This window comes from Pteropus alecto, unplaced genomic scaffold (genome assembly GCF_000325575.1).
Source record: "Pteropus alecto unplaced genomic scaffold, ASM32557v1 scaffold5, whole genome shotgun sequence".
NCBI classification, from domain to species: domain Eukaryota; kingdom Metazoa; phylum Chordata; class Mammalia; order Chiroptera; family Pteropodidae; genus Pteropus; species Pteropus alecto.
In genome coordinates, this window is record NW_006441953.1 from 2,855,371 (window position 1) to 2,866,641 (window position 11,271).

The window sequence follows — 11,271 nt, forward strand, 5'->3', positions numbered from 1 at the left end:
GATATTTAACTAATTGAAGTTAATCTCTTTGAAAGAGATCTCATTTGGATTAATATAAAATTGAAAAAATCATTAAGAGAAAATTAATAAAAGAAAACCTTTAAGGTGAGTAATGCAGATATTACAGTCTTAGTCCTGCAATATGACCCAATAGACAGAATAAACTCTGGCAGAGCAGGGAGTAGGAGCCAAATGTTCAGCTTTTCTCATTATAAAACGGAATTATGCAACAGTATAGACTTTGCAAAGCTAGTGTTTTAAGAAGGAGTTTGTTTATCTACCTTACTATCGTACCAGAAATACAGCCTAGAAGACTTAGCTCGTAGATGTCTCATGAAATGTGGAAGAATTATTCTTATTTGTCAAAAAAGCTTAGCCAGAGATTGGAGTCTGAAAAAGGGAGTGGTGGGGTGGGGAGGTTGGGGAACACTCCAGGAGAAAGTAAAGCAATAGGGCTTTTGCATCCTGATTTTCCTTCTCTGAATGTTTGGTTTCCAAGGGGATGATACAAGGCGCAGGGACATTATATAAGTTAAGATGGCAAGAACAGGGCCTTTTACCTGCTCCTCCATTTGTAGAGTGACAATACAATTTATCACTCAGAATAAATTTTCAGAGTCAAAAAAAACCCATACTGAGACAATTGGCAAAAAACAGGATTTTCTGGACAATTGGTGTATATGGTTAACCTACTCTATACTAAGAGGATATGCATTACCAACTCACTTTGGAGAATATGGTGACCCTGATAGAGAGAGTGCCCAGATTAGGCCCTCCTAATCTTTGCGTACGATAGGGTGTTATCAAGAAGCTTCTGATGAGGTTAGGTGACTCCATAGCAGAGGCAGGTTCAAAAATTCTAGGCTGAGAGACTGGATGAAGTACATGGTAGTCACTCAAGAATCAGTAGCCTATGAAGACAGCATAAATCAAAGTGTTTATTCCGAGGTTTTCAGGAGTAGACTGAATTATCAGAGGCCATTAGACCATAGTGACTTGAAGAAAAAGGACATTGCTCCAGCAAACAGGATCTGCATGAAATGAGGAGTGTCTTTGCTTGTTGTGCCACAAGGATGAGTAGGCCATATTTCTCCCCTTCCATCCCTGGAGATCAATTTAATTTTCCAATATCCACCCATTCCAAATTTTTCACATGTTTATAATACATTTTCTCAGGTAGATTAAAAATATTTAGTGTTTTCTACTTGATTGCCCCCTGTCTGTGTTTCTTGCATCATTGTTTATAGGTTTACAATTTATAAAAAAATTTATAATACTTTTACGATTTACAAAAAGCTCTACGATTTCTCATTTATTCAATAACTGTGAGTCTATTATGTTCCAGGAACTATTTTAAGCTTGAGATATATAAGTGAATAAAACCAATAATGATCTTTATGGCCTTGGAACTTACATTCTGTTGGTAGATACAAAAAAATAAACAAAATGAGTGAGGAAATTATTAGGAATAGTAGAAGATGATAAGTGAAATGATCAAAAAAAGGTAAAGCTGAGTAGTTGCTAGAGTTGACAATGAGAGTAATTTGCTATTTTAGGGAAAATGGTAGGAATAAGTCTATTGAGAAAATTCTATCTGATAGTATCCTGAGGAAGTGACTTTCCACAGGTCCAGAGGAAGAGCATTTCATGTGGAGGGAAATATTGCAAAGGTCCTGAAGGTTGGGTGGCCAGAGGAGAACAAATAAGATAAAGTCGGAAAGAGAATAATTGGAATTGTCGTATGAACAGATCTTATAGGAACCTGAAGTTGTTGCAAGAAATTTGACAAGATTGCAATAAGACATTTAAATAACTTCATATTCCTTCTTAATATCAGCTATATATCAGCTACATATATCACATACTTCTCTTAATATCAGCTATATATATCACATACTTCTCTGTACTGGCAGATGATGACTTTGATGACTTTACTCTTTAAAGTTATTTATTAGCAGTGACATCCAGACACATGATATCTATATTTTTGTTAATGGACCATAATTTATCATAGATGCTTCTATTAGAACATTAATGGTTTGTCTAACTAGAGAGTGGTTTTTAGTTACTAGACCACTGGGATTCATAGTTTTCCCATCTTTGACTAATTAGTGTGCATCAGCTTTTTTTTTGTTGTTGAAAATTTAAACCATTATATATCTCAAGATCAGGTAACACCATGGACATGTAGACTTCCCGGAGTCGTTATTGTTTTCTTCTCTTTTCTTTCTTCCCACTTCTGAAGTTGTGCTAAGTGAGTGGGAAGGAGGTTCGGCTGCTCTATTCTGTTTATCAACTAGACCCTAAGGAAAGAGGACTAATGATATTTGGTCAGAGCGGAAGCCTTATCTAGAAAATGCCTTTATCATGATGTTCAGGCTAAAGCATACCCAGCAAATAAAACTAGGATTAGGAACTTGGAACCTGGAGAATGTTTCCTAAACTGTGGAACCCTCTGGCTATAAAATGAAGATGTTTCATAACTGGATGCTCCCACTATGTGCGGAGCCTGTGTAACTCCCTTAGAAACTTCATCCATTCTTGGCCAGAACGGTGGGCCTGACCCACAAAGGAAGGGGATTTGAGGATTAAAAAATGTGCGAATATATAGCAATGCAACTTATTTTCTTTTTCTTTCTTTTTTTTTCTTTTAAATCACAAACTGCTAACAGTATTTTATTTTTTCTTTTCAACATCCCGTTCTGCTGCTTCCTTGGTCTTTTTTTGCCCAATGCCAAAGAGCCAGGCATTGGCACGGGCCATGCGAAGACTGGCAAATGCCTTGAAGTTCTCCTCCTCTGTGATAACCCTGGCTTTCTCCTTCGTGTGGACATTCCGTATAGGCACGACTGGTCCTGTCAGCTGGGTAGCCAGTTTGAGTTCTTCAGCAGAGCTGTCTGCCTTCTTGGGGGCTGAGGGCTTCCTGGGAAAGAGAATGAGCTTGGAGCCGTACTCTTTCAGGCGCTGCACCTTAGCCTTCAGGGACTCCGTGGATTTGTTCTGCCTCCTCGAATCCTCAGAGATCCCAATTGTCCGGGCTACCTTCTTGTGGATTCCCGCCACCCATAACTCCGCCAGGCTGAAGCCCCAGCTGGCTCGCACCGCGGTATGATACTCACTGTGGGGCATCTCACTATGGGCGGATGGGTCTGGACGCAAGGCGCCGGGCGATCCGCGCCGGCCGGTTAAACCACGTGGCCACGCGCCGCTGCCAGTCCTTGTGGAAGTGGGGCCTCAGGATCACACCATTTCGGCTGGGCGCCGGGGCTGCTTCCTGCGGGCCTCCTCCGTGAGAGAACGGCCACCGGAAAGGTAACTTATTTCTTGAATGATGTATAAGCTAAATGTTAAGATAATTTCCAAAGTGAAATAGAGAACTATCTGATCAAAATAGCTTCATTGGTATAAATTATATTTTCCCGAGATGATTGCTTTCAAGGACAACACTCATTTGACTGTTTTTCTTCTGTTTACCTACCCCGAGCGTTCTATTTAGGATACCTACTTTGCTCATTACATATAAAATAGTATTTTAAATCAAGATTTTTGTTCAGTGGATGTTTTCCCCTATGCCATTGTTCATAATTGTTATTTATGGAGAACAGACCCGCCTAAATATTATATGTTTCAGTTTTCTCGTAATAACAGTGGGTATGGTTCAGAGCAAAAGAGTACGGTTTTCCCACTATGGACCTGTGGGAATAATTTTTTTTTTTTATTAGCAGCCTAATGAAAATCTATTGCATTGTATTTATCCACACAGAAAAACAAAAGCTTTTACGAATAGCTAGTGATTACAAGAAATAACACTCTGCAGGCTTTGTTCTGTGTAATGCAAGGGATTTGCTTGTTTATGCTTTTTTATCTACATCTAAACACTATTACTTAGTTGTTGTTGAAGTGACATGATTTCTTTCCTGGCAAGAAAGGGTAATAAATTGAGGAGTAACTTATGTAAGTGTTGAGGTGAGATAAATAGTCTTAGAAACTGAAAAATATTAGTTCTGCTTCATGCTGTACATGAGATAATTGTGTGTACATGTTTGTGTGGCATACATGAAATTATACACACTTTATTTTTTAACTCAAACATTACAAGATAAAATAAAAAATATTGATGTGTACATCAGTGGGGTCCTCTGAGGAGAAGATGCTGAAACAGAATTAGCAGTTCAAGAGGTTTAATGTGGGGTGAGTGTAGAGTGGGAGAATGTGAGAGATAAAGGGAGGAGGAAACTGGTTTGAGACCTGCAAAAGGAAAGGGGAGCGGGGCAGGGGAGCCTCAGACTGTGATGCAGATGTGACAAAGTATTGGCCAAACCAACAGGAAGCTCTAGCTCTTAGACACCTGGTAGAGGGTCTGATGTTAGGTAGAAACCACCAGGTCCAGTTACCTGCACCATGTTCAACATTGGCTGTGGGCTGCTGGGGAAGAGAGACCTCTGCTCAAAAGTCGTGGTGGATCCTGAAGGCACTAACAGCTGGGAGCTGTCAGTAACTGCACTCCTTGCAGCTGAATGGCAATTTCTTTCTTGAATAGATCCAAGTAGCATGTCTCCATGGCTACCACAGTGTGTGTGTGTGTGTGTGTATACACTACTATAGTCAGATTAGAGTGGACACAAAAAAGTCCTCTATCATTTAGAGTTTACTACTTTGTAAGATGTTTTGATGTTACAACCCATATAAACTGGTTTTATAAGTTTACCTGTCTTTTCTTGGAAAAACTATACGTAGTTGGCTTGATTTGGGCCAATTTAAAGTGATTTACTGAAATGTCCCATTTTTCTGACTAATGGCCACAATTCCTACCGTGAGGACTATGTAGACTGGAAAACCAGGAGAGGGCTGGGAATGGCAGCCTGGAATCAAATGCCACTCCACATAGCAAGTACAGTCATGTTCCCACACTCGTTTTCTTCCTTATGTTTGGGATAGATGATATGAATAAGAGAAAAGGAGAGAGTTAGCAAAAGGTACCCTGGAGAAGATGGTTCATTTTTGTTCAGAGGTAGGAAAATTAAAAGTAAGTCTCTGAAATAAGAACTGGATTGTGATCTTTATTTCCTTGATCATTGACTTACACCAGGTGTATCTAACACATTAAAAACCCCAGATAATCAGCCTTAGAAAAAACATTGTTAAGATATATTACACCTTATTTATTAATTCTTAAATTATTTATTTTTATCATTTTATGAAAAATTTAATATATTAAAGACTCTGCTGTACTAAAAATAGTGTAAAAAAATGGGTCAGTATAACAAAAAGATGGGGATCTAGCTGGTGGTGAATTTTATAGGTAAGAAAATATTTTTAACTGATTTTCACACACTTCGCTGATTTGTTTTGTCCCGTGGAAATAAACATGAAAAACGTGTAACACATTTTGTTACAAGCTATAAAAATATATTGGATTTATAGATTTTTTTCCTTCAGAAAATTTTTCATCTGTACCTACTTGTTCTCAACAAAGTGATATTGGTGTCATTTCACACATTAACTTTCAAATGCATAGCTAGTGCACAGTTAAATGGATATTTCACATGGTCCTAAATGCTTCATGGACCAATGATATTCAGAACATCTCAATTAATTAACAGATATTTGTTTGGTACCCACTATATTACTCAAAATTTGGAATGGCATTGTGTAGCATACACAGGACAAACAAGTACAGCCTTTAATCAAGCAGTTGCTCCTTATCACACAGGTGCATGGTACGCTGGCCTGGCTCTCTCCACCTGACCTTGCTTGGTAGGTTCCAGATGTAACTTCACTCCTCTCCCTGGAGATATCAGGTCTTATCTTGGCATCTCATTCCAGGTTCCATAGTTATCCTCCATGTTCCTATGCCATTGAATTCTCTTTCCTCCTGAGTCAAGTTTATTCTCATTTAGTCTTTTCTGAGTAAAAAAGGCAGACTTACTTTCTTATTTTTCAACCTATTTTTATGGCATGAACTTTGTGCTCTGCTTCTTTCTGGGCCTTCTTATCTGATTCTCAAGAGTCATTTCTTTCCCGTGATAATCTTGGCTCCTAGATATCAAAAATATTGTTGGTTTTGTTTTTGTTTTTGATATGGGTTCAAGAGCTTATTTTGAGTTAAATAAATAATGAGAACAAAAGTTAAACACTGGCAGTTTCTTTTAATATTTACTCCACAAATTTAATGTCATTTAAGCAAAACAGATGCTTCTGATTGGCTGGGGAATCCCACATAAAGAAGTAAGATAAACAGAGTCATATTTCAAACTATTATCTCACTACATAATAATGGTAGTTAACATTGACTGGCCACTTAGTCTGTGCCAGAACCTGGGACAATATTTTCGGATTATGTCATTTAGATTAAATGATTGATGATTTGATTAATCAATCAGTACAGTTTTAAGGGCTGTGCACCATTACATATTTTACTAGTAAAGATGGTAGAACTCTGAGAGGTTAAATAGCTTGCCAAGCTTATAGAACTAGTGAAACTCAGAATCAAACGGAGGAATTCTGCTCCAGAGCTTGTACTCTTACTGCTGTGCTCTCAAAATGTTTTCTTTATCAAGAGTTAGACATAATTACAAAAGTATTTTTGGAGGATTAGTCTGGCATTTGCATAGGAGCCTAGAGAGAGGATTATTAGTTTGGAGGTTGTTTTAGTCTTTTCATATGTCAAGTGCCACAGGTGTAAACTAAAATGAAGTTCCTAGATGTTAGCCTGGTGGACTAGCATAATGTGAGCAATAAAAAGAGGCAGAGGAATACAAGATAAGCAATTTAAGAAACTAATAAGAAAATATACAGTATACTCTAGAAGTGTTTTCCAAACTTCCTTGACCACAAAGTCACCTGGGACACATGTAAAAAATATAAAATCCTGAGTCCCACCTAACTTTCTCAGAGGCAGATTTTCCAAGAGAATCTTCTTTTTAAAATGAGGATGTGAGATGATTTTTGTGATCAGATAAATTGGAGAACACATTCTAGAATATGCCTTTTAATTTTTCCTCTATAGAAGATTTTCATTGTGTGCATATAGTGGCTTTTACTGACACGGTTTACTTTTTCACAAGTCCTAGTGCATAGAGTCATTAACTAGTTAGGCCAAGACTGTTGTTCAACTGGTAAATCATCCAGGTAATTTAAAGTCTTATTGTCAGTGCATCATTGTTCACATCAGCGCACTGTCCTGATTTTGAACCATCAGACAGATAGCATGAAGCCATGTGCTGTATAATTCAGCCCTTTAATACTGGCAAACAGGAAAATGAAATGTGAACTTTTGACACAGATGTATTTCCAAGATCCTGTTTGATCAATCAAGTCAGCCAGTTTTAAAGTAGGGTAGGGCATAATTTCCTTAGCTCCTTATGTGGATGACCAACCAAAGTTCTCAACTTGATAGGCTAAAGTTTTAGAGTAAAGTTTTAGAATTTAATTTTTATGTTGTGCTCAGGTTCAAAAAAATATACAAATTTTGGGCTGAAAATTATCTTCAGTGTTTTGTATGGCCTGAATAAATGCCTGTAATAACCAGTTTGACAGTAAATAATAGCAAACTATGTAATTTTTTTACATACAAATTACCTCATTGATTTTATATATAAAAGTTACTAAGCCCTTGGGAGTAGAGATTTCTAGTTCTGAATTCATCAAGTGAAATATTATGTGTACTCAGGCAGCTACTGAAGATGAGAAGTCTTTTTTCCTCATACACATATAAACAGAGAGAGTTACTGTCCTTTGTTTACTTCTCAGGTATTTCTATTATTATTAAAAATCTCTGAGAGGTCTAAAAGGATGTAAGTACAAAGTTCATCACCAAAAATAGCACACATTACCCCTTGAAAGACCAATATTATATCTAGTGCAACTCTATTTTGAACCAATAATGTCTAATTTCATGAACTTTTAGGTTGAAGAATTTTCTGGCCTTACTGGAAGTGTCTATATTGCCTACTATTCTCTCAGAATAGTAGTTACCATTTCAGTTCCTAAACAGAGCTTAGTTTTCTCCTTCTTGTATTAAATTACCCACTGATCTTTTTTCCCTAGAAGACAAATTAATGTGCCAAAACAGACCCTGGATGATGTCAGAGACAATCCTGAAACCAGACATTAGTTTGCTGAGGTAATGAGTTCCTGTCTAGTTTGTGGATAATAGCCATTAAGCTTTCATACTACAGATCCAATACCAATCATTAGGGGACACCCAGTAATCCATCTGTGACAAAATGTTCCTATAGAATTGTCAAATGATACTGATACCTTTTGACATCATTCATCCAGAATGAATTGGACCAGTTTGTGACTTTGTAGTATCAAGATCATTAGATAGATCTAAAGCAAAAGAAAAGAAAAGTAATGTATCATCTTTGTAGGATCTAGCAAAGTGGGACAGTTTCCAAATATATGCTACCTATTTCCTAATCCCTTTCCAAGTTCTATTCCCATGAAAATTCCATTATAAATCTTGCTCTCAGAAAAAGTCAAAAACTGTTTCAGTGGAGGCAGGGACCTCCTTTTCTAGATATGAAATGGTAGGTTTTAGATTTCTGGCTTCCTGGACTGTTTTGGTGTTTTCCATGTAAAGAGTCACCAAATGGTTGCATTTAGATACCCAGAAACCAATTTATTTATTACAAGGAATTGGAACCAAAGGAAGCTGGGTAAATTTCAAAGAGAAACATGTGCAAGCCCCATAGTCAATCTGATGGTATGCTGTATAGCTAGTTGGTGGCAAAGTTATAAACTGATTTTATCAACTGAAATTGAAGTTTTAATGCTTATAATTGAATAATAATACCCATTAGAATGGATAAAATAAAAACCTGACCACAATAGAATTGGCAAGGATATGGAGGAACTGGGAGCCTCATATATTTAAAATGATGCAACTACTTTGGAACAGCTTGGTAATTAAAAAGTTAAATGGTAGTACATACTTGAAAGAAAGTGCATACTTTTGAGGACAGCAGTATCTAATAGACAATTTAATGATTTTTATTAAGTGAGACCTCTCGCCGACACCTATATATTTATTGAAGTCTGTTTCATATACAGATATGATTGTGTGAGGTTTATTTTTTCCATCTTGTATGAATATGTGTGTGTGCCTCTGTATATGTGGTTGAGCATGCTTTCGGGCATGTGCACATGCGTGTGTGTGTGTATGTGATTGAGAGAGAGAGAGAGGGAGGGAGGGAGGGGAAGGAGGGAGGGAGGGAGAGAGATCATAGTAAAGACGAACGTTCATGATTAGGTAAGCTCTTTGAGGACTAAAGATGGCAAAAACACAACCACGAGAGCTTGCATCCCAGAAATCTGGATGTATTTTTTGGTGAGATTTGACTTCCTCAGGATGTAAAATATGGTTTCTAGTCATCATATTTATTAGAGATCTTATAAGGATAATCAATCTCAGCTGACATCTAGGTTTCACAACATCAGCATCCTTCAAGGAGACACAATTAGAAATTTCTATCAATTTATTCATCATTTAAAAATATTTATTGAGTGATCTCTGTTTACTGGCACTGTGATAACTGTTGAAGATATAATGGAGAACAAAATGCATGTCAGTTATTTATTACTTTGTAACATAACATCCAACACTTAATGGTTTAACAAACAGCCATTTTATTTGTTCATGATCCCTTGGGTCAGCAGTTTGGGCTTGGGAGCTAAGATTAACAGAGGGATTCTTCTGTTTGCTATGTTATTCATGCATCTGCAGTCAGAAGATGGCTGACCTGGAAACTGGTCAATCTAAGGGGCCTCAGGTGAGATAACTTGTTTCTTTTCTACATGGTCTTGCTGTCAAAGAGGCTAGTCTGGCTTCTTCACATGGTGCCAGAAGGAATCCAAACAAAGAGCAAGACAGGCCAAGCTGGAGAAGGCACAAGCTCTTTTAAGGCCTCTGCTTGTGTAACATTTGCTGATGTCTCATCCAATAAAGCATGTCACATTCAATGATCAAGCTCAGAGTTAATGTGGAGGAATCCACACAAAAATGGATACAGGGAGGTCTGATTCATCAAAGACCGTTACTGTAACAGTTTACCATAATGAACATGCTCTTTTTCCCCTCATCAAATGTATAGACTTCAATCCTATCATTCAACTGTTTAACTTTTTTCCTTTAAAATTATTCTTTCCCTTCTTTCCATTCCCTATGCCTCTGCCTTATTTCATATTACTAGTTCAGAGTTTTACTTTCCTAGACTCTCTCAAATACCTCCTGACAGGTCTCTTTACCTTTATTATTTTCCCTTTCTGAGCCCACTTTTGTACTGCTACTGGCGTTATTTACTTAAAATTATTCTAGCATACGGAAGGTGTGTGCTTTGGACTCTGACCATAATAGAAATCCCTTCTTGGTCACTTTGCTGCTTGACCTTGTACAAATCATTTAAACATATTCCTTGTCTTTAAAATAGGTATATAATCAGGAATTAATGAATAATAAAATAATGAAATAACATATGAAATATCTTGGTATAGTAGCTTCTGTGTAACAGTTAAGATATTAATTTAGAAAAGTTATAGGATCAATCTAGTGAAATTATATGAGGGCCGAATTCTTCTTTCAATTCAACTGGTTCCTATCTCTGTCTCTTATTGAAAATGTAAGACATGTAATATAGAATAGGAGGGTCAGAAGAGAAGGAACAATTGGTATTGTATTGATGATTCAACATGCATTGAGTTAACAAACTGGTTTACAAGAATCATGAAATAATATAGTCATCTTATATACAGATGAATTTTCTGGCCTGACTTAAGTATACCTTATTTATGCATATTGACAGAAAGAAAAAACTAAAACAAATGTAATATGGGACCAACTCATAAATAAAATATGTCTACAATATACCCTATATTCATTAATTTGGTGTAACAAAAGTTTCAGCTTTTTAAAAGAACAAAACAAATGCAAAACAAACAGAAACCAAAATTCTCATTACTTTAAATGCAAGAAAATTTTAAAATAGATAATCCTCTTGTATGTGATATTTCAGAATCCTGTTTCTATTGGATTTATAAATAGAAATATGTTGATGTCAATCCTTTAAGACACTGAATATATCTTGGCAATGACCTTAGTTGCTATTCAACTATGCATCTTACTAATGTCAGAAGAAAGAGTAAATATTCTTTTAGTCTATCCCTTTGTGGGGAGTTGGAGATGGAAGTCATTTTGTCATCTTATTTTATACTCTCTCTGAACATTATTGCGCAGTTACCTATTAAGAAGTAGCCTTCAGCCTTTTCCTT

At 36.7% G+C, this 11,271-nt stretch overlaps 1 pseudogene; it reads right to left on the reverse strand.

The window, feature by feature from the left end:
- Positions 1–2,676: 2,676 nt before the first annotated feature.
- LOC102881738 lies at positions 2,677–4,553 on the reverse strand (annotated as a pseudogene).
- Between the last annotated feature and the right edge of the window lie 6,718 nt (positions 4,554–11,271).